This window comes from Pan paniscus, chromosome X (assembly GCF_029289425.2).
Source record: "Pan paniscus chromosome X, NHGRI_mPanPan1-v2.0_pri, whole genome shotgun sequence".
Classification (NCBI taxonomy): domain Eukaryota; kingdom Metazoa; phylum Chordata; class Mammalia; order Primates; family Hominidae; genus Pan; species Pan paniscus.
Genome location: NC_073272.2, coordinates 113,085,117 through 113,112,968, shown reverse-complemented (window position 1 = coordinate 113,112,968; position 27,852 = coordinate 113,085,117). Strand labels below are relative to the sequence as shown.

Genomic DNA, 27,852 nt, shown 5'->3' with positions numbered 1-27,852 from the left:
GGGAGAGAAATCAGAAAATCGGACAGATACAATAATTGCAGAGAAATGGCTGAGAATTTTTCAAAACTGATAGGTAATATCAAGCTACAGATTCAAGATGTACTACACACCCCAAGTAGGATAAATGCAAAGAAAAATGCAGGTAGGCTCATCATAATAAAACGCATTAAATTGAATTTTTTATTTTAAAAGCAGTCAGAGGGAGGAAAAATACATATCACTGTTAAATTTGTGGTTACTTTGCTTCTACAGGCATTTCCCTGAAGACAACACAAGTTGAACTTTTTTTTATATGGGATTCACATCCAGTCCATGGAAAACATTGGAAGCATACACCTATATACATAAGCCAATCTCTGAAGGTGAAGACTATTTCCAAATAGCAGTGTCTTTCTGTTCTACTACTTAAATGCGTGATCCAGTCTTTCACCTTTAGATTTCGCAGACATGAATCAGTTACCAGCACCTTTGTCCTCAAGATATCCCCCCAAAGCAACACATATTAATCTCCTCTGAAACCCCATTATTTGGTTTAGTGAAGTAAGTATACCCCATTGGCATGGAGTTGGAGAGTCAGATAAAGACAAAATTACTTATTTCCCTGTAGGTTATGGTAAAAATATGTGTGTGAGTGCATACATTTTCATATATACATGTTTGGGTCTTTTCTAAGTGCCATTGGAAGCCTTGATGTGTGTTAAGGACTGATAAAATGAGGTTTGCATTTTTTAAAATACCAGTATGTTTGCAGTTTGGTAATAAGAGTAGTTGGGGTAGTAAAAGAGAAACCAGGAAGACCAATTAAGAGACTACTGAAGTACTTCAAACTAGAGATTACTGTGGCTTCGACTTGAAAGGTAACAATAAATATAAAAATAAGTACATAGATTATAAAAATATTTTGATAGTTTCCATTGAGGTGGCCCGGGTTATATTTTTTTCTGCTACTCTGACATATCTGTTGTTTTTTATGTCACTATAGAGCGGAGTTGGGTGGGGAGTGGTTAATGATTTTTTCCTCTTTTTCGATACTTAAAAGAGGCAATATTTGGGAGCTGGAGCAAGACGACTGAATATAGCCCTTCAGTGATCATTCCCCCTCAGGATGACCAAATTGAGCAACTATTCATGCAAGAAAACACCTTCATAGAAACCAAAATAGGTGACAACCACAGTACTTGGTTTGACTATATTATCAAGGAAAGAGTCATTGAAGAGGGTAGAAAAGACAGTCTTGCATTGCCTACAGCACCCCTCCCTGAACCCCATGTAGTATAGCATGAAGACAGAATCTGTGTACTTAGGCAAGAAAGACCAAAGTGAGAGTGGACCTTTGGAACTCAGTGCTGTCCTGTCACAGTGGAACACAATACAGAGAAGAATTCTGCTCGCACCCATGAAGGGAGCATTTAGACCAGCCCTGGGCTAGAAATTCCCAGCCCCAGCAGGAGGAAACAGTTCTGGCTGGCTTCACCACCAGCTGACTAAAGTGACCTGGGGCTTGGAATAAATTTGAGTGGCAGTCAGGTTCGAAGGACTGCAGTCCTAGGGCAAGCCCTGATGCTACAATAGTCTTGGAGGCAGTGGACTTGGTGCATGACCCAGTGTGACACCAGCTGTGGCAGGCAAAGGAGTGCCTGCATCGCCCCTCCACCAACTCCAGGCAGTACAGCTCTGAGAGAGACTCCTTCCACTTGGGGAAAGGAGGAGGAAGAATACAGATAACTTTGTCTTGCAACCTGGGTACCATAGTAATAGTAATAAAAAGCAGCAGGCATATTCCTGAAGCTCCAGAGTCCAGATCTTTGCTCCTGGACAGCATTTTCAGACCCACTGTGGCCAGAAAGGAATCCATTGCCTTGATGAGATGCACCCAGTTTCAGAAGAATTTACCATCCACTGACTAAAGTGGTCTTGGACCTTGAATAAACAGCAGCAGCAGCCAGGCAGCAGTGGCCACAGGCCAGTATTGTGCTGGTCTGCAAAGCTTCAGGTGCAACAATGTGGAGTGCCAGCTGTGTTGGCCACAGGAGTGTCCATACCAGCGTTTCACCAACTCCACTGCTGAATTATACCAAACATTTAAAGATGAACTAATACCAATCCAGTTTAAACTATTCCAAAAAATTGAGGCAAAGGAAATGCTTCCAATCTTATTCTACAAGACAGATGTAATACCCAGATAACAAAACCAGATGAAGACACAACAACAACAAAACTACAGGCCAACATCTCTGATGAACATAGATGTAAAAATCCTCAACAACATACTAGTAAATAGAACTCAACAACACATTTAAAAGATCATTCATCTTGATCAAGTGAGATTTACCCCAGAGGTGCAAGCATGGTTTAAAATACATAAATTAATAAATGTGATTCATCATATCAACAGAATGAAGGACAAACCTATATGATCATTTCATTAGATGTAGAAAAAGTATTCAATAAAACTTAACATCCCTTCATGATAAAAACTCTCAAAAAAACTGGGTATAGAAGGAACATACCTGAACATCATAAAAACCATATAAGAAAAATCCACAGAAAGTATCACACTGCATAGGAAAAAAAAACTGAAAGCATTTTCTCTAAGATCTGGAACAAGACCAGGATGCCCACTTTCATCACTTTTATTCAACATAGTACTAGAAGTCCTAGCTAGAGAAATTAGAAAAGAGAAAGAAATAAAGGACATCCAAATTAGAAATGAAGTCAAATTAGCCTTGTTGGCAGATGATCTGATTTCATATTTAGAAAAACCTAAAGATTCCACCACACAACTGTTAGAACTGATAAACAAATTCAGTAGAGTTTCAGGATAAAAAATCCACACACAAAAAAACAGTAGCATCTCTATATGCCATAAACAAACCATCTGAAAAAGAAACCAAGAAAGTAATCCCATTCACAATAGCTGCAAATGAAATTAAATACTTAGGAATTAACCGAAGAAGTGAAATATCTCTACAATGAAAACTATAAAACGTTGATGAAAGAAATTAAAGACATAACAACAAAATGGAAAGATATTCCATGTTCATGGGTTAGAAGAATCAATGTTGTTAAAATGTTTATACAGCCCAAAAGAATCTACAGATCCAATGCAATCTCTGTCAAAATAATGTTCTTCACAAAAATAGAAAAAGCAATCCTATAATTTATGTGGAGCCACAAAAGACCCAAAATAGCCAAAGCTATCCTAAGCAAGAAGAACTAAACTGGAGGAATCACATTACCTGGCTTCAAATTATATTATAAAGCTACAGTAACTGAAACAACATGGTACTGGCATAAAAACAGACACAGGGACCAAGGAAATAGAACAGAGAACTCCAAAATAGATTCATGCATTTATAGTCAGCTCATTTTTCACAAAAGCGCCAAAAACATACACTGAGGAAAGAACAGCATCTTCAATAAATTGTGTGGAAAAAACTGGATATCCACATGCAGAAGGATGAAGCTAAATCCCATCTCTCATCATATACAAAAATCAAATAAAAAATAAAGACTGAAATGTAAGACCCCAAATTATAAAACTATTAGAAGAAAACATTGAACAAACACTCCTGCACATTGGCCTGGGCAAAGATTTCTTGAGTAAGATGTTAAAAGCACAGGCAATCAAAGCACAAATGGATAAATGATATCACACCAAGATAAAAAGCTACTTCACAGCAAAGGAAACAATTAACAAAGTGAAAAGAGAATCTACAGAATGGGAGAAAACATTTGCTAACTACTAATCTGAGACGGGATTAATAACTAGAATATATAAGGAGCTCAAACAACACAATAAGAATAAAACCAAATAATCCAACTTAAAAATTTGCAAAAAATATGAATAAACATTTCTCAAAAGGAGACATGCAAATGCCCAACAGGTATATAAAAAACCTCAACATCACTAATCCCCAGAGAAATGCAAATTAAAACTACAATGAGCTATAATCTCATTCCAGTTAAATAGCTTTTTAGGCGAGGCACTGTCCTAGCTACTCTGGAGGCGAAGGTGAGAGGATCACTTGAATCCACGAGTTTGAATTCAGTCGAGGCAACACAGGAAGACCCTGTCTCTAAAGAAATAAAAGGCTTTTATCCAAAAAACAGGCAACAACAAATGCTGTGGGGAATGTGGAGAAAGGGGAACCCCTTATATACTGTTGGTGGGAATGTAAATTAGTACAGCCACTATGGAAAACAGTATGGAGATTCCTCAACATTTTTTTTAAAAAGTAAAAATAGAGCTACTATATGATCCAGCAATCCCACTGAGAAAGGAAATTAGTATATCAAAGTAATATCTGCATTTCCATGTTTATTGCAGCACTATTCACAATAGCCGAGATATGGAATCAAACATCAACGGATGAATGGTTAAAGTAAATGTGGTACAAATACACAATGGAGTACTATTCAGCCATAAAAAAGAATGAAATCCTGTCATTTTTAATAACATGGATGGAACTGGAGGTCATTACGTTAAGTGAAATAAGCCAGGCACAGAAAGACAAACTTTGCACTTTCTCCATAATATGTGGGAGTTAAAAAAAAAAATGAACTCATGGACTTATGCTGTAGAATGTTGGTTACCAGAAGCTGGGAAGGGTAGTGGGGAGAGGGAGATAAAGAGGAGATGGTTAATAGACACAAAAATACAGATAGAAGAAATAAGATCCAGTGTTAAGTAGCATAATAGGGCAAGTACAGTTAACAATAATTTACTGTAATTTTCAAAATAACTAAAAGAATGGAATTGGAATGTTCCTAATACAAAGAAATGATAAATGCTTGAGGTAGTAGATACTTCAATTATTCTGATTTGATCATTATACATTGTATGCTTGTATTGAAATATCTAGTACCTCATAAATATGTACAGCTACTATGTATCCATAACAATTTTAAATAAAAAATTTAAAAGGCAATATTCATGCAGATATGATATATGGCAATAAACCACAGTCATTCAATTTTTGTTTGTACTTACTGTTTGCTTTTATGAAACCCTTTCAAAGGCACAGAGAATGCAGAAAATTTGAGTCTGCTGTATTAAAGGAGGATCTATTTCCATATCCTATAATTGGCTTTCTGCTATTTGGACTCAAAGTCATTTCACAAATGAATGACAATTGGAGACTCTGGTTGCTTGTAGAGCTGTTCACAAATCTGGTTTCCGTATGGGAATGTGGTAGGATGGCACTCGCAGCTGTTGAAGTTAAGCGATGTGTTTTTATTTGTTTGTCTTTTTTAAAATAAATTTTACTGTGTATATTTAAGGTATACAATATGATGTTATGAAACATATGTGTACAGTAAAATGGTTACTGTAGTGGAACTAATTAACATATCCATCATCTCCCATAGTTACCCATCCACCCCCATGGCATGAGCAGCTATAATCTATTCATTTAGAAAAAAATCTTGAATATAATACACTACTATTATATATAGTTAGTACATTAGATCTTTCAACTTGTTTCCCCTACATATTTGCCAGTTTGTATCCTTTGATCTACATCTCCCCATTCTCATCCTCCCACCCCCTCCCTGACCCTAGTAACCACTATTTTATTTTCTATCTATATATTTGACCTTTTTTGAGATCATGCCATCTTTTTCTTTCTGGCGTATTTCACTTAACATAATGTTCTCCAGGTCCATCCATGTTGTGGCAAATGAAAGGATCTCCTCCTTTTTCAAGGCTGAATAATATTTGGCCAAAAAAATAGAGTGTCATTTACAGGAGAAACCTTTAAGAGCCATTATTTTGTTCACCACCTTTCTTTTTCTATACACTAGTAAGAACAGAAGCTCATTTCAAGATGAAGCCTCTGTCAAACTGAGTCCTGAAGTAAGGGGAGTGAGCAGAGCCAGCTGTGTTCCACCTCTCAACTCCTTTGGATTTTAGCATATGAGAAAATGTTGTTGTTCTAAACCTCCTTTAGGGTTATTTGTTAATGTGGCTGAACCTAGACCATCCTTATACAGACACCAGTGAGTCAGTCAATCCTCACTCCTAGCAGGGTCTCCCTCTAAAACAATTGAGTCTCTGGACATTTAACACTGATAATGACTAAGAACTCACTATCTTGAAATAACGTTCTCCAATTTTAAGCAGTAAAAATTATTAAATATTCTTTGTTTTGAACCAAAACTTGCCTTTCTGTAACCTCCACTCAAAAGCTAATTTACATAATGAGCTTAGTTAATGAACAGGCACTTGTATAAATTTCTTCAGTGACATTCTGCAACTTAGAATTTATTACCTGCCTCAGGAAGTGTTCTGCTAAAACTATTTTCTGAAAAAGCCTAAATCTCAAACAACAGAATACACTGAATGTAAATTAAACAGCGCTCTTGAGTAGAAAATTAAATTGGTTCCATGACATGAGTTTTAAGGAAGCCAACATAATATAAACAGTGCTGCAAGTGACTGATAAACCTGCAAACTCAATTGATACCCTACCTTGGTAATAACCAATTGGGAAAATTAGAGTAATGGGCATGAGCATATCTCATTCACATACTATTATCTAAACAGAGCTAGAAAATATGTTCAAATAATTAATGACACCTGAATCCAGAAATATCAATATAGCATACACTTTAAAAGTACCCTTCTTTTAATTTTTGTAGGCAGAATGACCTACTCACCATAATCCCAGGTTAAAGCTCAAGTTTAGTGATTCAAACTGGTTCATTATATCAGTCTATTTTACAATTAGTGCAGAGAAATAAGTAACAACCTATTCAGTACAATTTAAAAGCCAATATGAAACTGCCATTGCCCCACATCTGTTTCCCAAGAGTGATTCACATTTTCCAGACTTAAAGTATAACTTATTACCTGAGCTTTTAAAAATCAACACAATTTACAGAAAGGTTCAACAGAAAAATAAGAAAAAAAAGAATATATTCCTCAAAAATGAAGAAATGTAAAAGGACACTGTAAAATATGCTTAAATTCAATGTAAATCAAGCAACAAAATTAAAGGAACAAGATTCAATTTTTCATCTGATATTGTAACTTTTGTTTTTACTAGCAATATCTATTATTGGTAAGAGTTTGGAAAATGCACCCTCTTATTTACTGTTAATCACCATGTAAAGTGACATGCTGAAGGATGGGGATGAATATCAATTATGCCTCCAAATCAGTAATAGCAAGCAGATACTAACCTTCTTCCACTAACCTTTCTGTATTAAGACTATCATAAAGATTGTGACTGGCCATCAACTTCAAGATTTATTCCACTTAATGGAGGGCATGGTAGTGTCAGTCATCTCTTTTGTGTCACCTCACATAATCTCAACTTGAACTCTGATTCCAGCCATGGCTACAAGTGAACAGTATTTTGTAGGTTTCATTCTACCTTATACCAACTGCCCATATCAGCCTCTGATATGAGCTCTTCTACAATGTGCTACTCATTTTATAACCTTTTCTGAAGAATTAGGTAGGACAGTGTAGGTTTACACATTATTAGTTGAACTAAAAAATAAGAGATAAACATTCAGCTTCAGGAATAGGGAGCCCTTAGAGTTAATTAAGTTCCTATACTGACCAATTTCTGAAACTCTGGAGGACACTCAGCTAGAATGTCTATTGTATTGGTCCAAGAAGGATCAATAGGAACTGTGGAAAATGAGACGAACCTATCAGATACAGTAGGATTTCTATATTTTATCCATTTTCTCCAGGGAAGAACAATCATCTCATAGGGCTTTCCTGTTAATCTTGATGGCTTAAACAAAAAAGTGAGAGAACCAGGGAAGAGGAAAGCTTTATTTCTCACAGTTCTGGAGGCTGGGAACTCCATGATAAAGGTATCAGCTTATTTGGCTCCTAGTGAGAGTCCTCTTCCTGGTTTGCAGATGGCCATCATCTTGCCATGTCCTCACATGGCAAAAAGAAAGGGAGAGGTTTGGAGAGAGAAGGAGAGAGGGAAAGAGTGCTGTCTTGTCTCTTCTTATAAGGGCACTAATCCCATTATGAGGACCCCATCCTAGTGATTTCCTTTTGACCTAATTACTTCTCAAAAACCCCATCTCCAAATACCATCACATTGTAGGTTAGGACTTCAACATATAAATTTTCGGGGAGCAAAATTCAGTCCATAGCAGCCAGAAAAGTAAGAGATCTCATAGTACTTGAATTGATTCTGGAATAACATATTTATTTTTAAAAAGTACTATGGGCCAGGTGCGGTGGCTCATGCCTGTAATCCCAGGAGGCTGAGGCAGGTGGATCACCTGAGGTCAGGAGTTCGAGACCAGCCTGGCCAACATGGTGAAACCCTGTCTCTACTAAAAATACAAAAATTAGCCAGGTGTGGTCACAGGTGCCTGTAATCCCAGCTACTCAAGAGGCTGAGGCAGGAGAATCACTTGAACCCAGGAGGTGGAGGTTGCAGTGAGCCGAGATCACGCTATTGCACTCCAGCCTGGGGGGCAAGAGCGAGACTTCATCTCAAAAAAAAAAAAAAAAAAAAAGCACTGTGAGTCTGAGGGATGACAAGTTTTTGATTTGTACAAAGACTGGTAAAATTATTTTATATAACTCAATCATGAAAGTAATCACTCTTTGTCAACCTATAAATTCTGAGGAAGATGAAAGAAGATAATTCCCTAAACTGCATTGTTTTGTCAATTTGTTAAAAATTATTTTCCATTTGCAATCAATCATTCATGCTATGTTTATTTGCTTTTAGTTTGTTTATTTATTTAGAGTTTGAGACATTACCATAACAGTCAGTTGGCTATAAAGAGATTATCATAACAGTTGGCTATAAAGGGATATTATTTGATTTTACCTTTAGTCCTACATACATTTTAAAATACTAAACCATTTTCCCTACTTTACACAGGCTGACAGATGCTTAAAAAAACAGGATAATATAATGAAGGAAATGAAAATATTAACTCCATTTTTAAAAACCTTGCTTTAACATAGATGATAATACATATTCTGTAAATTCAGGGGAAATTACTTCTTAGAGATTTTAGTCATATGAGTCAAGCAATAGAGAAATAGGACCTTGCTGAGATAGCTTGGGTATCAGCCCAGGCGGGCACCTCTAAAAGTATTAAATGTTCGTTTACACCACAGTAAGCAAACTCCCTTTAAGTGATTCCTCAAACTGAGCTGAGTACCTTTATTTGACCCAAATAAATCTTCATTTGTCTGGGTGGTTAATTGGATGATTCAGTTCATTTGTTCTTCTATTTCACTGACAATTAACATATATACTTTATATGAATTACCCCTTTTCAACAAAATGACATTTCACTGTAGGCAACACTGAACACAATTTATATTCTTTAATTACTGAGAAGGCACCTCATGATCTAGTTACAGGACCTCAGGGATATCATAGTAAATCTCGAACATCACAGTGATGTATAAGTGATGTGTAAGAAACTGATTGAACCTAAGTTCTTTCGATTTCAGAAAAAATCATCAATTTGTTTATATTTTATTAGGTCATAATTTTCACAATATAGTATGTAAAATTATTTATAAACGCTTTAAATATGGCAATGTCAGTAGCTCATCCATTTCAATCATTAGCGTTTTTTTTTTAACTGTAGAGATTGACATTATTTAAATCCTTACTGTTTTCTCTCCTTTTTTCTCAGTGTCAAAGCACTTCAATTAAAACACAGAAACTATAGAAAATCATCTGGTAAACGTGCTGATGATGTCCTAAACCTGATCACTTGTCTCAAAATTTAGTACGTGTAAGTTTAAACCCATAATTACAGTTTTATTTAAAGTAGCATCACATAGAAAAGTAGAAAAACATTCAGGTATTGAACCTATCAAGTGAGTTCTTATTTTAGGAATTTGCTATATAGTTACTTTTCAAAAATTTGTGGAGGAATTGACCAATTTTAGACTAATGTTTCTACTATTGGAAACAGAACTGTGATGCCTTCACCTCTTTAGCTGAATTTAACAATTAGATAACAACGGCCTAGTGGTGATGTCTCACCCCACTTTGTTGATAAAAAAGAAATGTTATCCTTGTAACTTCTGTAGTTGAATCAAACATAAAAAGCACAATGCTCAGGCTGAAATAGCTGTTTCTTATTTCTTTGATTCCCCCAACCCAACTTTCCCTGTCAGTAAACTGGCGGTCCCACATGGCACTTCTTCTCTTCTTCCAAAAATCCAACAATTGTGTTCATCAGTTGTTGCCTAATAATCAAGCCAGTATGTGAAAGTGAACCATCATAGGAATATATTTATTCCATCTCCAGAAACACAAAGCAAGATCTGATTAGAAATTTGTTTTAAACAGTGATTTGTTTTACTCATTGAAGTCCCCCTCCCTCTGTCTCTTAATGGGGGAGCTTTTTCCTTCTTTCTTGCCTATTAAACTCTCCGCTTGTTAAAACCACTCCACGTGTGTCTGTGTCGTTTTATCTTTTTTTTTTTGTTTGTTTGAGACGGAGTCTCGCTCTGTTGCCCAGGCTGGAGTGCGGAGCACAATCTCCGCTCACTGCAAGCTCCGCCTCCCGGGTTCACGCCATTCTCCTGCCTCAGCCTCCTGAGTAGCTGGGACTACAGGCACCCGCCACCACGCCCGGCTAATTTTTTGTATTTTTAGTAGAGACGGGGTTTCATCGTGTTAGCCAGGATGGTCTCGTTTTATCTTAATCGGTGCAAAACCAAGGACCCTGGCGTTCCTCCAGTCATCAAAGCCGTATCATCGTGAATTTTTACTCCATCAGCCAATGAAAACAAAGTCAAATGTAGTTGTTGTGTGTGTGTGTGTTCATTTTAATTTTGGTTTTAGAAAGATAACTTGGAGTCATATTGCTATTAGCTTTCAATTTCTATTGATTTTGAATCTTGTTGACAGGGTCTATTATTTGTCAACTCAATATGCATTATTACTCTTTGCTTAGTGTCTTAACTATTGTTTTAATTGGGATTCCAATGCACTCAGCAAAAAAGATTTCATTTCCCAGGTTCTCTTACAGTTAGGTGTGGTATTAAGACTAAGATGTATGTAGAAGTTATAGGATGAAAGTATTTTGAAAGTTTCTAAAAGATGGGCAGATGCATGCCCTTGTTTTCCCTTAACCTCCTGTCTTCTTTCTTCTGACAGGAAAGTTAATGGCTGAAGATTCAGCAGCCATTCTGAACTCGAAATTACATGTTAAGGCTATTATTAGAAGAAATAAAGAAATTAAATCTCTATGTCCCCAAGGTATCTCTATACCGGCCTGGAATGCCTATCTCCAAACCTCCTTTACATGAAACAGAAACAGCTTCTATAACCTTAAAATCTGTTACTTTAGGTTTTTTTCATTATGAGCAGCTAAAATGAATCTTACTTGATACAGTGTGTGTTCATGGATTAGGGCATTGTTTGATAAGAGGAGTAAGAAAAGAATATAAATTGTATTGGCCCTGATATGCCACAAACAATGAGGGCTGAAGCCAAACTAATCAAAGAATAAACTCAAATACAAAGAACAACGTCTTTTTGTTGGTTTCAGCTCTAACAAGTAAATAATCTAGAAGTAATCAGTACTCTCCTTACAATAAGAAAAAAGTTGAACAAACTGAAAATGAATGACTTTTCTTCAACCCAGAAGAGAAGTAAAATCACAGAGCAAACTGCCCTTTTGAAATCTGGAAAGACAAGCAAATTCATTGAGTCCCAGCTGTAATTTCCTTGAATGGAGCATAAATCTCTAGAGCCATACATAAATTGATAGGGACACCTAAATGGTAATTTTAATAAATTGCTGAAGACTGAGTGTAGGCTAACATGAAAATGAGAGACTCCTGGGGGCCACAGTCTTAGGGATGCCCCCACACTTTCATGGACTTTACCTCCAGGAAGTTTTCTATGTTCTCACTGCCAAGAACCAAGACAGATGGCAGGGCTCTGGTAGGAGGAGAGGAAAGGTAACATTATGAAACATTTCTAGGGCATTCTCCATAACAAAGACCTATTCTCCAGGGGAAAATAATTAACGGAGCTTTGCCCCAGAGCCCTGAGAAAACGGCACTTTTCAATTTAGCCTCCTCTAGTATTTAGGTGAGAGAGGCGTCTCATCTAAAGTGGAAGATAGAAGAAAAACTAAGCTATACAAGAAAAAATATTTATAAAGGTTACAGGCCAAAATGTATAGCCACTAAAAGACTGAGAATTAAGTGGAAGATTATATAGGACTAGTTTTCCACACTTTGACATGATTACCAGTATAATAACAATATATTACAGCTGAAAGAACCGCAAGACTCAAGCTTCATTTTAGGAATACTTAGGGAATACCGTAGTCAAGAGCAGTGACAAAAATAAGACACTGGAAGAATCTGAAGCATCTGGTAACTACAGTTACAGCTAATATTAAATAAAAACTGACTCCTAGGTAAATTAACATAAATTCTCACACTAGTAGCCTACTTACCACAGCTCTTATTACCTAATGCAACACATCTAGCCTTTAAAAAATATTGCATAGTATGCCAAGTGGCAGGAAAAAAGCAATCTGAAAAGAAAAGCAAGCATCAGAACCAGACTTAAATATGGCAGAGACGTTGGAAAATAACCATGATTAAAATGTTAAGGGATGTAATGAAAAAAAAAACTACAACATGCAAGAACAGATGTTAATGTAAGCAGAGACATGGAAAATCTAAAGTAAATGCTAGAAGCATTAAAACAGAGATGAAGAATGCCCCTGATGGTCTCATCAATAGACTGAATAGGGCAGGGAAAGAATCAGTGAGCTTGAAGATAAGTCAGTGGAAACTTCCTGTACTGAAATGAAAAAGAAAAAATATTAATAAAAAAGAATATGTAAGAACTGTTGATTAATATCAACATATGTGCTTATTCAGAATAAAGGAGAATGGCTTAGAACTTTTCAAAATTAATGACACACAAAACAAACCACAGATACAGAAAGTACAGAGAACACCATTCAGAATATATACGAAAAGGACTACACATAGGCATATCATATTCAAACAGCAAAAATACAAAGATTGAAAAAAACTTGAATAAAGCCTGGGGAGTGGGGATGAAGGAAGCCATCTTAAGTATACAGAAAAAAATGATAAGAATTAAAGCAGACTTCTGATCCAAGACCATGAAAGCAGAAGGGAGTGAAGTGAAATATTTAAAGTGTTGAAAGAAAAAAAGAAAACCCAACATACTAGAATTCTTTTTTTTCTTCTTTTTTCTTTTTTCTTTTCCTTTTTTCTGGTGAGATGAAGTATCTCTTTGTTGCCCAGGCTGGAGTGCAGTGGCACAATCTTGTCTCACTGCAACCTCCACCTCCTGGTTTCAGGTGATTCTCCTGCCTCAGCCTCCCGAATAGCTGGGATTACAGGCGCCTACCACCATATCCAGCTAATTTTTGTATTTTTAGTAGAGAAGGGGTTTTGCCATTTTGGCCAGGCTGGTCTCAAACTCCTGACCTCAGGTGATCTGCCTGCCTCGGCCTCCCAAAGTGCTGGGATTACAGGTGTGAGTCACCGGGCCCAGCCCCCACAAACTAGAATTCTATATCCAGTGAAATTATACTTCAAAAGTGGAGGCATACCACTAAACATCTACTAGGCTGACAAAAATCTGAAACACTGGCAACACCAAATGCTGATGAGGAGATGGTGCAACAGAAATTCTCATATATTGCTGGTGGGAATGCAAAATGATATAGCCACTTTCAAAGACAGTTTGGCAGTTTGTTATAAAACTAAACATATTTATACTATATGATCCAGCAATCACACTCCTTGGTATTTACCCAAATGAGTTGAAAACTACATCCACACAAAAACCTGTAGAGATGTTTATAGCAGGCTTATCCATAATTGCCAAAACTTGGAAGCAATGAAGATGTCCTTCAGTAGGTGAATTGATAAACTGGTACATCCAGACAATAGAATAGCATTCAGCCCTACATATATATATATATACGGAATTTATCACTAGCAGACTTTTCCTACAAAAAAATTAACACATTTTTCTATAGGCAGAAAGAAAATGACATAGGTTAAAAAAAATATATAGTCATGAAATGATATAGACAACCTTAAATGCATACTATCAAGTGAAAGCAGCCAGCCAAACTGAAAAGGCTACGTATGGTATGATTCTAATTATGTAACATCCTGGAACAAGGGAAACTATGGCAAAAGTAAAAAGATCAGTGGTTGCCAGGGGTTACGGGGAAGAAGGAATTAATAGGCAGAGTACAGAGAATTTTTAGCGTGGTGAAACTATTCAACATGATACCATAATAGTGGATATATGCCATTATAGATTTGTTAAAGCCCATACAATGTACAACACCAAGAGTGATCCCTAATGTAAACTATAGACTTTGGGCAATAATGGTGTGTCAAAATAGGTTCATTAATTGTAACAATTGTACCACTCTGGTGCAGAATTTTTTTGTTTTTTGTTTTTTTTTGAGATGGAGTCTCCCTCTGTCACCCAGGCTGGAGTGCAGTGGCACGATCTCGGCTCACTGCAACCTCCGCCTCCTGGGTTCAAGCGATTCTTCTGCCTCAGCCTCCTGAGTAGCTTGGATTACAGGCACATGCCACCATGCCCATCTAATTTTTATATTTTTAGTAGAGACGGGGTTTCACCATGCTGGCCAGGCTGGTTGCAAGCTCCTGACCTTGTGATCTGCCCACCTTGGCCTCCCAAAGTGCTGTGATTACAGGCATGAGCCACTGTGCCCGGCCTGGTGCAGAATGTTAATAGTGGGAGAGGCTGTGTACCTGTGGGGATAGGAGTGTATAGGAACTACCTATATTTTTCTCTTAATTTTGCTGTGGAACTAAAACTGTTCTAAAAAATGAAATCTATTATTTTAAAAAGGGAATTTATCACTAGCAGAGTTTTCCTGCAAAAAAATTAACACATTTTCTATAAGCAGAAGGAAAATGACAGAGGTCACAAATATGGAACTACATAAACAACGGAAAAGCCTTAGAGAAGTAAGAAATGAAGGTAAAATAAAATCTTTTGTTTTTCTTAGTCTTAATTGATCAAAAACATAACTTTGGTTAAAAGACTGAAAGTAGCAGTATATTGAATGATAATAGCATATAAATAAGTGAAAGGAATGATAGCAATAAAATATGGAATAGGAGGGAAAAAATTCCTAATACCCTTTTATAAAGTAGCTGCACCACATGTAAAGTGGAATAGTGTTATTAAAAGTGGGCTTAATTAGTTGTGAATATGTATTGTAAACATCAATTACCAAAATTTTAAAAGTAAAACTAATAATAAAATGGAGTCATAAAAATATTCAAAACCAGAGAACATTGAAAAAGAGTGGCAAAAAAGAAACAAGGGACAAGTGTAACTAATAGAAAATAACAAACATGGTATATGTTAATCCAGCTATATCAATATAGCATGATAACACTAAGGAAAAGAAGATAAAGTTCTTATGTGAATTTCAGATAAAACAGACTTCAGAACAAGGAAAGTTATCAAGGATAAAGAGGGAAATTGTATAGTTATAAAGAGGTCAATTCTCTAGCAAGACATAACAATATTTAATGTGTATGCACCTAAGAACAGAGCATTACAATACACGAAGAAAAAGCTGACAGAACTTCAAGAAGATATAGATGAATTCACTATTATAGTTGGAAACTTCAGTACCCCTCTCTCAATATTAATAGATTAAGCATGTAGAATATCAGCAAGCATATAGTTGACATAACAGGACTGTCAATAAAAGAGGGCTAATTGATATTTATAGATTTCTCCATCCAATACCAACAGAATATATGTTCTTCTTAAGCTTCCTGGAACATTCACCATCATTGATCGTTTTCTGGGCCATAAAACACACCTCAACAAATTAAAAGAAATAGATACAATACAAACTATGTTCTTATATTATAAGGGAACTAAACTAGAAATGAATATCAGAAAGACCTGAATAATCTGCAAATATCTGTAGATTGAACAACACGCTTATAAATAACACATAAGCCACATAAAAGTATCAAGAGGAAATTCATAATATTTTGAAGTAAATGAAATGAAGATACAACTTATGAAAATTTGTGGGATGCAGCAAAAGTGAGAGTTAGAGGGAAATTTATAGCACTAAATGTATATATTTAAAATAAAGAAATTTCTAAAATCAATAATCTGAGCTACTTTAGGGAACCAAAAAAAAAAAAAACAAAAAACAAGAACAATTTGAGTGTAAAGCAAGCAGAAAAAATAAATAATCGCAGCACTACTCACAATAGCAAAGACTTGGAACCAACCCAAATGTCCAACAATGATAGACTGGATTAAGAAAATGTGGCACATATACACCATGGAATACCATGCAGCCATAAAAAATGATGAATTCATGTCCTTTGTAGGGACATGGATGAAGCTGGAAACCATCATTCTGAGCAAACTATCACAAGGACAAAAAAACAAACACCGCATGTTCTCACTCATAGGTGGGAATTGAACAATGAGAACACTTGGACACAGGAAGGGGAACATCACACACCGGGGCCTGTTGTGGGGTGGCGGGAGGGGGTAGGGATAGCATTAGGAGATATACCTAATGTAAATGACGAGTTAATGGGTGCAGCACACCAACATGGCACAAGTATATATATGTAACAAACTTGCACATTGTGCACATGTACCTTAGAACTTAAAGTATAATAAATATATATAAATAAAAAATAAATAAAAACTAGAATAGGAATCAATGAAAGTGAAAACAGGAAGTTAACAGAGAAAATCAACAAAACCAAAAGTTGGTTCTTCAAAAAGTTTCATAAAATTGAAACAAACAAACAAACAAACAAAAATCTCTATCCAGGCTTCTCAAGAAGAAAACAAAATTCACATATTTCCATATTGGAACTGAAAGAGGACTTATCCCTACTGATCCTGAAGACATTAAAATGCTAATAAAGGGACAGTACAAACCATTCTGTCCATACGTTTGATAACTTAGATAAAATGGATCAATTCCCTAAGAAACAGAAACTATCAAAACTCACACAAACAGAAACCTGTGTGAATCTGAATAGACCCATATATATTAGTGAAATTGAAGCAATAATTTATAACTTGCCAAAAAGGAAAGCACCATCCCCAGATGGTTTCACTGATGAATTCTACCAAACATTTAAGGTAGAAATGATGCCCATTCTCCACAATGTTTTCCAGAAAACAGAGGCAGAGAAAACCTTTTCTATTTAATTCTATAAGGCCAGATTTACCCTAATACCAAAACCAGATAAGAACATTGCAAGAAAGGAAAACTACTCACCAATATATCTCATACACATGCGTACAAAAATACTTGACCAAAAAACTAACAAATCAAATCCAACAATGTATAAAAATAATTATCTACCATGACCAAGTGAGATTTATTGTGGATATGCAAGACTAGTTCAACATTTGAAAATCAGTCAATATAATCCAAAACATGAACAAGTTGAAGAAGAAAAATCATTGTGATAAAAATACAAAGGCTATAGAATAGGCTCAGTGCAATAACAAGCGTTGATTATAAATATAATTTCAAGCCTTATGGGATGTGAGAGTTCTGTTCCGTCAAAGAATATTGGTTATATGACTGAAAAGGGGAGAGAGCTAGCAAATCAATTTCTTCCACTAAAGTGCCTTGTGACCCTACAAAATGATGTACAGATTCACATTTACACAAAAAGCAACATACATCTCCACCTTCACCTAAAATTAAATCTAGCAGGTATAAACATAATGTGTGTTCCTGTGAATCATCCTGCCTTCTCAAATTTGAGACAAGTTCTTTCTACATTCCAGGGCTTTATTGGAGAAATTTGTGGGTGGTGATGTTATTATATGTAAATAATAGCTGAAGAGATTTTATAAAAAACACAATTTATGTCATTAGAGACCAGTAGTTGTCTCTAAAAATACAAAGTAACACACAATTAGATTAATGAACAAGGTCAGTGTAGTTTAATGTTAGATTATAGAAGAACTTGAATTTTAAGCTCAGGAATTTACAGCTTATTCTGAAAACACATTCAAAATCAAAATTAAACTTACTCATGTTTTGTAGTCAATATTTTTCATAACTCCTTTTATGAGTTTGTCATAAAGGCAAATTTCAGCTTATCATACTGTAGTATAACCAATCTATTGATAGCATTCTTAAACTCTTCCACAAAACCTTTTCCTCTCTTATTCTTTCTACCTCCTCTAGAGATTTATTTTCACAATGGGTAATTCTAACTTCAACGCTGTCTTGAAATCACTGCATTGACCTCTCATCAAGCAACTCTCTGATATTGACTTGGTTTCCCTACTGGGCAGACGTGCAAGTTAGTCAATAGGAAGCTTCTGTTCCACTTGGCACTTTTATTGCTTAGTGTTAACACATATATTGATGTTTTTTGCTTTTTAAAAATCACTCTCTTAAGAGTATAGCTAGCAATACCCAAGAGTCAAATCTCATCTGCTAAATTGATCTAAATAAGTCTATAACTCTGAAATTGTGAAAATCCTGTCAGAATACAGATACTTTTTGAGGCCATTTCTAAACACAGTAAAATTGTCCACCCCCCACAACCCACACACCCTCTTCCACTTATATTACCATAGCTCCTTTTCTTCTGCCTTTAAATATGCATAATTTTCTCCAATATTTATTTAAAAATTAAATAAAATCATTTGGCATTGCTGTTTCCTCTTTCATCCTCATACTCTACACTGCCCTGAAGACTGTTACTACTTTCTCACAGTATCATTCCAAGCCTAGTTCGAATCTTCATACCTGACATTCTCTGGAACCAAATACTCCTCACCCATACCACTTAACAGAGTTTTATAATTCACATTAGTTTATATGTACAAATATTTGATTAAAATATGTGTCTCCATCTAAGTGTAGGCATCACATGTGCCCAGCATGTAGTACTGTGCATGGCACCTAGCGGACGATCAGGTACTTGTTGAATGAATGGTTTGGTGAATATCTATTTCTTATAGGAATTAATTATATTACTTATCTTCATTAAGCCACAGCTCTTTCACTCTTTAATTTCATAAAATCATCTTTTTTTCTAGCCTCCCAATTCTCCAAAACTGCTTTGTTGAAGGTAATTAATGTCATAAGTACAAAATCCAGTCAATTTTTTGGTATTCTATCTCAGTTTTTCTGTAGCATTTGACACTGTTAACTGGTCTCTCAAGGCTGGCTTGGAGCACTTTTACTCTTTTGGTTTCCAAGATATTTTATTATTCAGCTTCATCTTCTACTTTTCTAATTACCATTTCTTTGTCTGTATTGTTTTTAGCTTTCCTCCAAATTTTTTCAAATGTAAGCATTTACTAAGGTTCACTTCCTGACCCTGGAATTACTGTTCTAAACTTATTACTCTGGTGAATTCTATCTTATACCTTCAATCACCTTCTCTAGATTTTTAGGCTTAACCTATCGTAACATCAGCGCTCAAGTTCCCTGATGTAAATTGCCTATTGAACATGTCTGTGAATGTCCTTCAGTTACCTAGTTTCCTTCTTACTTTTCCCTTAACATACTAACTCCCTCGGATAAGAATGGGAAACTAATTTATCCTGTTCACCCCTTATTAAACTACTCAGACCTGTCAATTCCTTCAGTTCATTCTTGCACATGCATCCATTCTTTTTAGTTTCCACCTTTAAATTCTCAGTACTCCATAGAAGAAAATAAACTCTCTATGTCTTAGTTCACACTGTAACCGCAAATTTAAAATTGAAGGTGCTGACAAAATGCTTCATACAATAGTGCCAAATAAGGGGATGAATACTTTCAGTCAATGAATAATTTGCAGCAAATAATTTAAAAAATGAATTCAACAAATGTTTATTCAACAGCTATAGCATATGACACACTGAACAAGACATAAGGCACTTGCTATCATGAGAATTACATTCATAAGGAGAGAGGAAATAAAATTAAATATATAAATAAATAAGCAAGAGTATGTGAGAGAATAATGTTTCTACAAAAAAGAAAGAAAATGAGGCCACGTGATGACTGTGAAATGGTAGTCGCAAAAGCATTTAATATAGAAATAATAATTGTGATAATTGTTGCATCAAACTCATTATGTTAAAACGGGAAGTGGAAAAGCAACACAACATTTAGTGTATACTGCCGCAGCTAATCATCATGTTATACACTTTAAATATATGCAATTTTATTTGTAAATATACATCAATAAATCTGAAATAAAGTGAAATATAAATAAATAGACTACACATCAATGAAAAATGAGAAACTAAATTTTGCAATAAACTGAATCAGTCATAGAAGTAAAGACTGCCTGAGGAAGAGTACAGAAGGACCTGGCTGATTATAATCCTGAATTATTTCACTGTTGAATTTCATATCTTTATGATTTATAAAGGGAAAAGACTTTGTTTATGCATAAGCCATTAAGGACTGCATTTCACAATATCCATGTTCTCCCTAGTAGATAAGGGAATGTAAATCAAGTACACAGTGTGCATTTACCTCTTTAAACGCATCTTCTCACAAAGCATTATGTTCCTTCACCTATTACTACCTCATAGAGCAGAAGAGAACATATATCATGTGTTGGTTCTCCCGCCAATTTCCCTTTATATTAAAAATACTTGGAAAAATACATTCTAACAAACCGGTATTTCAGAAGCTAGTCTTCAGAAGATGACCTAAGAACTTAGTTGAGATTCAGCATAGATTCAAAATAAATCTTTTCAAATACATATACACACTTCAGTTTTTAATTTTATACATCCAAACTCAATACATTCTTTTTAGTTATTGATATTACCAAATAGGAAGGTCCAGCAACCAATCTTTAGTGAGGATTTCCACCATATGGAAGATGGCAAAGATCATAACCATGCCAACCACCAAAGAAAAAAGGTATAGAAAGATCAGTGTATTTAGTGTGTGTCAGTCTCCCATGGGTGGAAGGTTCCTCCCAATAGGTGACACAGAGTGATGGACAGCACACCCCTCCTCTTGCTACAGGTGAAGACTCATTCTCTCGCTATTGAGGGCAGATACACTAGTCAGGCTGGCCAGGTGCCATAAGATGCACATGCTTAAGCAGTACAAGGAAGTTAACTGTGTACTCAGAACAGGGGAAGATTTCTCCTAATAAAGAAGAAGAATCTGGAGCCTGGGACAGCTCAGGACAGCTCAGGCATCCAATCTCCACAGAAGGGAATGTTCCCAGCCCAGAGCACTGACTGAACAATCCTGGAGGGGGGGCAATAGATCAACCAGTGCCTGATTCCACAACATAACAACATATATGCATTCCAGTGTCATCACAGAAAGACTTCTGGTAACGGGTAAAGTTAATTATGTCACACATTTTGAATATTTGCCTTGTGTTTTTGTGTTGTGATTAAAAAGTATTAACATAAATTTACCTTAACAATTTTAAACCATACGTTATGGTATTATTAACTACATGCACATTGTCGTACAAGATCTCTCTAGAATTTTTTCATCTTGCATGACTGAAACTCTTTACCCATTGAAAAACAACTCTGTTTCCCCTTTCTCCCAACTCCTGGCAATCACCATTCTACTTCCTGCTTCTAAGAATTTGATTACTTTCGATAACTCATGCAGTATCAAGTGGAATCATGCAGTATTATTTTGTGATTGGTTTATTTCACTTTTAATGTCTTTATGGTTCATCCATGCTATAGCATATGACAGGATTTCCTTCTTTTCTAGGGCTGAATAACATGTGGTTGTGTGTATATACCACATTTTCTTTAATAATTCATCTGTTGATGGACACTCAAGTGGCTTTCACATCTTGACTATTGTAAACAATGTCGCAATAAACATGGGTGTACAAATATCTCTCTTTGAGATCCTGTTTTGAATTTTTTGAGTATATACCTACTAGTGGAATTGCTGGGTCATATGGTAGTTCTACTTTTAATTTTTTGAGGAAACTACAACTATTTTTCATAGTGGCTGCACCATTTTATAATTCCAACAATGCACAAGGGTTCTAGTTTCTTTACATCCTCACTAACACTTGTTATTTCCTATTTTTTGATAGTGTCTATCCTAATGGGTGTAAAGTAATATCTCATGTGGTCTTTATTTGCATTTCTCTGATAATTAATTATCTTGAGCATCTTTTTTCATATACCTGTTAGCCATTTGTATGTCTTCTTTGGAGAAACATATATTCTTATTCAGTTTATTTGCCTGTTTATTAACTAGGTTTCATTTTGTTGTTGTTATTGAGTTGTTAGAGTTCTTTGTATGTCTTGGATTTTAACCCCTTATTAGATAATATTTTCTCTCGTTCTGTAGTTTGCTTTTTCACTCTGGATTGTTTCCTGTGCTGCAAATAATTTTAAGTTTGATGCAGTCCTGTTTATCTATTTTTGCTTTTGTTAACTGTGTTTATGGCATCTTATCCAAATAAATAATTGCCCAGTCCAATGTCAGGAAGAATTTCCTCGAGGTTTTCCTTTAGGGATTTTATAGTTTCAGGTCTTATGTTCAGGCTTTTAATCCATTTTTAATTAATTTATACGTCTGTATACAATAAAGGTTCAATTTCAACTTTTTCCTGTAGATTGCCAGATTTTCCAAGCACTATTGGTTGAAAAGATGATTTTTTTCTCCATTGTGTAGTCTTGGAGCCCTTGTTGATGATTAGTGGACCAAATATATGAAGGTTTATTTCTCTGTTCTCTATTTTGTTCCATTGGTCTACATTTCTGTTTTTATGTCAATAATACATTGATTTGATTACTGTAACTTTATGATGTGTTTTGAAATCAGGAAATGAAAGTCCTCTAGTTTTGTTCTTCCTTTTCAAGAATTTTTTGGCTATTCAGTGTCCATTGAGATTACATATTAATTTTGGGATTTTTGTTCTATTTCTGAGAAAAATGCCATTGGGTTTTTTATGGGGATTGTCATGAGTCTGTAGATCACTTGGGTACATTGGACATTTTGATAGTATTGAGTCTTTTAATTCTGGAACATAGGATGTTTTTCCATTATCTGTGTCTTCTTTAATTTCATTCAACATTTTTAAATTTTCTATGGATAGATTTTTTGCTTTCTTGGTTTATTCCTACATATATTGTTCTTTTGGGTACTACTGCAAATATATTTTTTTCTTAATTTTCTTTTCAGATCATTTATTGTTAGCATACAGAAACGCTACTGATTTTTGTGTGTTGATTTTGTATCTTGCAACTTTTCTGAATTCATATATTTTTTCTAATAATTTTTTGTTTATATAGTCTTTAGGGTTGTCTATACCTAAGATCACGTCATCTGCAAACAGAGACAATTTCACTTATTCTTTTACTGATTTGGATGCCTTTTATGTCTTTCACTGGCTTAATTGCTTGGCTAAAACTTCCAGTACTATGTTGATAAGGAGTGGTGAGAGTGAGCATCTTTATTTTTTCCCTGATCTTGTATGAAAAGTTTTCAGTCTTTATGACTGTAATATTAGCTGTAGGCTTTTCATAAATGGTCACTATTATGCTGGAAATTTCCTTCTATTCCTAGTTTGTTGAATTTTTTTTATCATGGAAAGGGGTTAAATTTTGCCAAATACTTTTTTTTGTATCTGTTGAGATGATCATGTGACTTTACGTTTTGTTCTGTTAATGTAGCATGTTGCATTGATTTTTTTTTTAATGTGGATTCATCCTTGCATTCCAGTGATTAATCCTATTTAGTCATGGTGTATAATCCCTTTAATGTACTATTAAATTCAGTTTGCTAGTATTTTGTTAAGGATTTTTGCATCGACCTTCATCAGGAATACTGACCTGTAGTTTTCTTTTCTTGTAGGGTTGTGTTTCTGGCTTTGGTGTCAGACCAATGCTGACCTCATAAAATGAGTATGGAAGTGTTCCCTCCTCTTCACTATTTGGCAGAGTTTGAGAAAGAATTATGTCAGTTCTTTAAATATTTTCTTTGTTGGGAAGTTTTTGATTATTGATTAAACCTTACTACATATAGGTCTGTTTAAATTTTCTACTTCTTCATGTTTTAATCTTGATAGGTTGTATGTTTCTAGGAATTTATCTATTTATTTTGGGTTACCTGTGTGTCAGAGTGTAACTGTTCATAGTAGTTTCTTATAATCCTTTTCATTTCTATGACATCAGTTTTAATGTCTCTTCTTTCATTTCTGAAATTGTTTCTTTGAGTCTTCTTTCTTTTTTCATAGTTAATTTAGCTAAGGACTTGTCCATTATGTTGATTTTTTTCTAAAAACTAACTCCTAGTATTGTTATTATTGTTTTTCTATTTTTTATTTCATTTATTTCTGCCCTAATCTTTATCATTTCCTTCCTTCTGCTAACTTTGATTCATTTGTTCTTATTTTCCTAGTTCCTTGAGATGTAAAGTTAGATTGATTTGAGAGCTCCCTTTTTTTCCCGAAAGTAGGCATTTAACTGCTATAAACTTCCTTGTTAGTACTGTTTTTGCTGCATTACATAAGTTGTTGTATATGTGTTTTTGTTTTCATTTGTCTCAAGATATTTTCTAAGTTCCCCGTGATTTCTTGTTTAACCCATTGGTTGTTCAAGAATATGTTATTGGGCCGGGTGTGGTGGCTCATGCCTGTAATCTCCATATTTTGGGAGGCTGAGGCAGGTGGATCACCTGAAGTCAGGAGTTCAAGACCAGCCTGGTCAACATGGTGAAACCCTGTCTCTACTAAAAAATACAAAAATTAGCTGGACATGGTTGCAGGTGCCTGTAATTCCAGCTACTTGAGAGGCTGAGGCAGGAGAATCGCTTGAATCCGGGAGGCGGAAGTTGCAGTGAGCTGACATTGTGCCACTGCACTCCAGCCTGGGCAACAGAGCAAGACTCTGTCTCAAAAAAAAAGTGTTATTTCCACATATTGGTACATTTTTTAGTTTTTCTACTACTATGGATTTTTAGTTTCATTTCAATGTATTCAGAAATAAATACTTGGTATGATTTTAATCTTGTTAAGTTTGTTAAGATTTGTTTTGTGACTTTATTTGTGATTTATCCTTGGGAATGTTCCATGCGCACTTGAGAAGAATATGTTTTCTGCTGCTGTTGGCGTGTTCTTTATGTCTGTTAGATCCAACTGGTCTATAGTGTTAAGATCCTCTGTTTCCTTATTGATGTCCTGTCTGTTTTTTTGATCTGTTATTGAAAGTAAGGTATCAAAATATCCTACCATTATTGTGTCAGTGTCTATTTCTCCCTTCAATTCTGTGAATCCTTGCTTCATATATATGGATGCCCTGGGACTCAGTGTAGATACATAATTGTTATATCTACCTTGTGAATTGACCCTTTTATCATTATATAATATCTGTATTAGGGCTCTCTAGAGAAACAGAACAGATAGATAGATAGATATAGATACAGATACAGATACAGATACAGATAGATAATAGATAGGTATTTCAATTCAAATGTTATTTAGAATGATCAAAATATTTGGAAATTTAACAAAAAGGTTGACTGTTGGAAAGCTTGTTTAGGCCAGGCACGGTGGCTCCCAGCCGTTTGGGAGGCCGAGGCAGGTGGATCACCTGAGATCAGGAGTTCGAGACCAGCCTGGCCAACATGGCAAAACCGCATCTCTACTAAAAATACAAAATTTAGCCGGGCGTGGTCGTGTGGTCGTGAGCACCTGTAACCCCAGCTACTCAGGAGGCTGAGGCAGGAGAATCATGTGAACCTGGGAGGCAGAGGTTGCAGTGAGCCAAGATGTGCCACTGCACTCCAGCCTGGGTGACAGAGCAAGACTCCACCAAAAAAAAAAAAAGCTGGTTTTAAATTTTTTCTTCATCTAGTTTTCTATCTATAAACAATCTAACTGACCTACATTATCAATTTTGCCCAAAGTAAATATTCATGAAACCAACAGTAGATAAATTTAAAATTCTGCTATATTAATTAAAATATTGGATTTGTGATGACAAATATTTTAATGGGTAAAATACTAGTGAATCAAAAGCAAAATTGTAGAACTAGAATATTTCTTCCTTATTTCCTTACTACATAAGTAAAAGAATAATTTAAATAAAAGCAGTTGAGCAAAATGATGATAATTTCAAGTAATCTAGAGGAAAAAAATGTAGGAATAAATGTATCTATGCACAGGAAATGAGTTAATGAGCACTTTGTAAAAATTATAGCATTTCATTCCCAGAACATTAATCAAATAAGAGGTTCTAATATTTTCTCTTGATCAGTTTTTCTGTAAATGTTAATTGCAAAGGCATAGAATGAAAATTAATAATAAATCATTTATCTCAATAATCTATTCATATTTTTCCAGTTAAGCATCTACTAGAAAAAATTTCACTTTGCCACATTTTACTTCTCATGGCAATATAAGATTATTACTATTATTTTGTATTTTTAGTCTATAAAATTAAATTTAAATGCCAAGTTTTTATAGGCTACAAGTCTATAGTGTTTTCTATCTACAATGCAACATGCAGGTTGGACTCTAGTATATTTTACTGATGACTGAATTTACCAAATGGAGCTTGTGAGTGAATTTTTTAATACAGAAACAATCCCAAAATAGAAGAAATGCAAACCCACTATAATCGTTGTGTTATACTGATGCTTTGCTATTGAGATTTGATACATTTGGCACTTCTCATATTGTTTTCTAATTTAATCTTCACAATAACATTATAAAAAACATTTTACTCTATCCATATTTGGACAAATACACTGAGATTGAAACAGGTTAAACAATTTGCCCAAGAAAAGTTGAAAAGCCAAAACTACAACTCAGGTTTGAATCCAAAGCTTGTACTCACAACTACCAAAATACTCCCTTTATCTTATAATTATCTCTGAAAAATGCAGTATTCTGTAATGAATGTTAAAGAAAGAAAGCTGGAACTTCTGGATAGCTGAAAAGAATGTGTAGTTATCAATTCTCAAAATTTCCTTTCCAAACTATGTGAAATAATTTTAAAACTATAAATATTTTACACAAAAACCACACCTCAGCATTATTTCAAGACAACAAATGCTGGAACAAATAACTGAGAGCACAGAATTTCTAACATTCATGCCCCTAACCTCTGCCCTGCTCCAGAGTTTTGTGATGAGCAACTACAACCTGAGGAAAACTGAAGAAGACTGAGGCTAACAAACGGGACCAAGGGTGATTTGCAATGTGTACCCAAAAGATTAAACCAACCCTAAATCTAAATGTAGTGGGAAAGTGTCCAGGCAGATCAGAGTATTAAATGTTGCAGGAATTAAGGGACCAGAGAGACCAATGGGTAGAACAGGAGGAATTTATTAAGGTGCACACCAGCTCAGCAGATTAGCATCCAAAGGCTGAGCCCCAAACAAAGACAGGGCTTGACTTTTATACATATATCTGAAAGGGGATTGGATGGTTTGAATAGTGTGGCACGAAACTGAGGGCATGAAACCTGTGAGGCCGGACAAGCAGGCTTACAGAAGCAGAACAAATGCAGTTAATCAAATAGTGACAGGTTTCGTAACTTAAGCATATCTTTTGACCTTGCTGCACAGAAGGAAAAACAGGAACGTACAAAACCTTGCAGAATAATTATGAATTTTACTAAGGGAGGATTGGTAAAAGGGAGGGGGAAGTTGGGAGAGGAGAAAAACTTGTTTTCTCATCCCTATGCTGAAATGGGAGGGAGGGGGCTCTGGAGTCCATCTCTTGAGGGCACCAGCTCTGCAGATAGTGTTATCAAAGCCCTGCCAGAGCTCTGCTGTATATCGGTGGACCTTGGGGTGAGTTACCCTAGTAAAAAACTTGTTTATTTGTTTTAACATCTCCTGCTT

At 35.3% G+C, this 27,852-nt stretch overlaps 1 long non-coding RNA gene across 1 annotated transcript; it reads left to right on the top strand.

Moving 5' to 3' along the window:
• The first annotated feature begins 9,645 nt into the window (after window positions 1-9,645).
• Window positions 9,646-11,497, top strand: LOC130541160 (uncharacterized). The gene is made up of 2 exons (XR_008955206.1): window positions 9,646-9,741; window positions 11,124-11,497. It is a non-coding gene; the product is annotated as an uncharacterized LOC130541160 (long non-coding RNA).
• The last annotated feature ends 16,355 nt before the right edge of the window (window positions 11,498-27,852 follow it).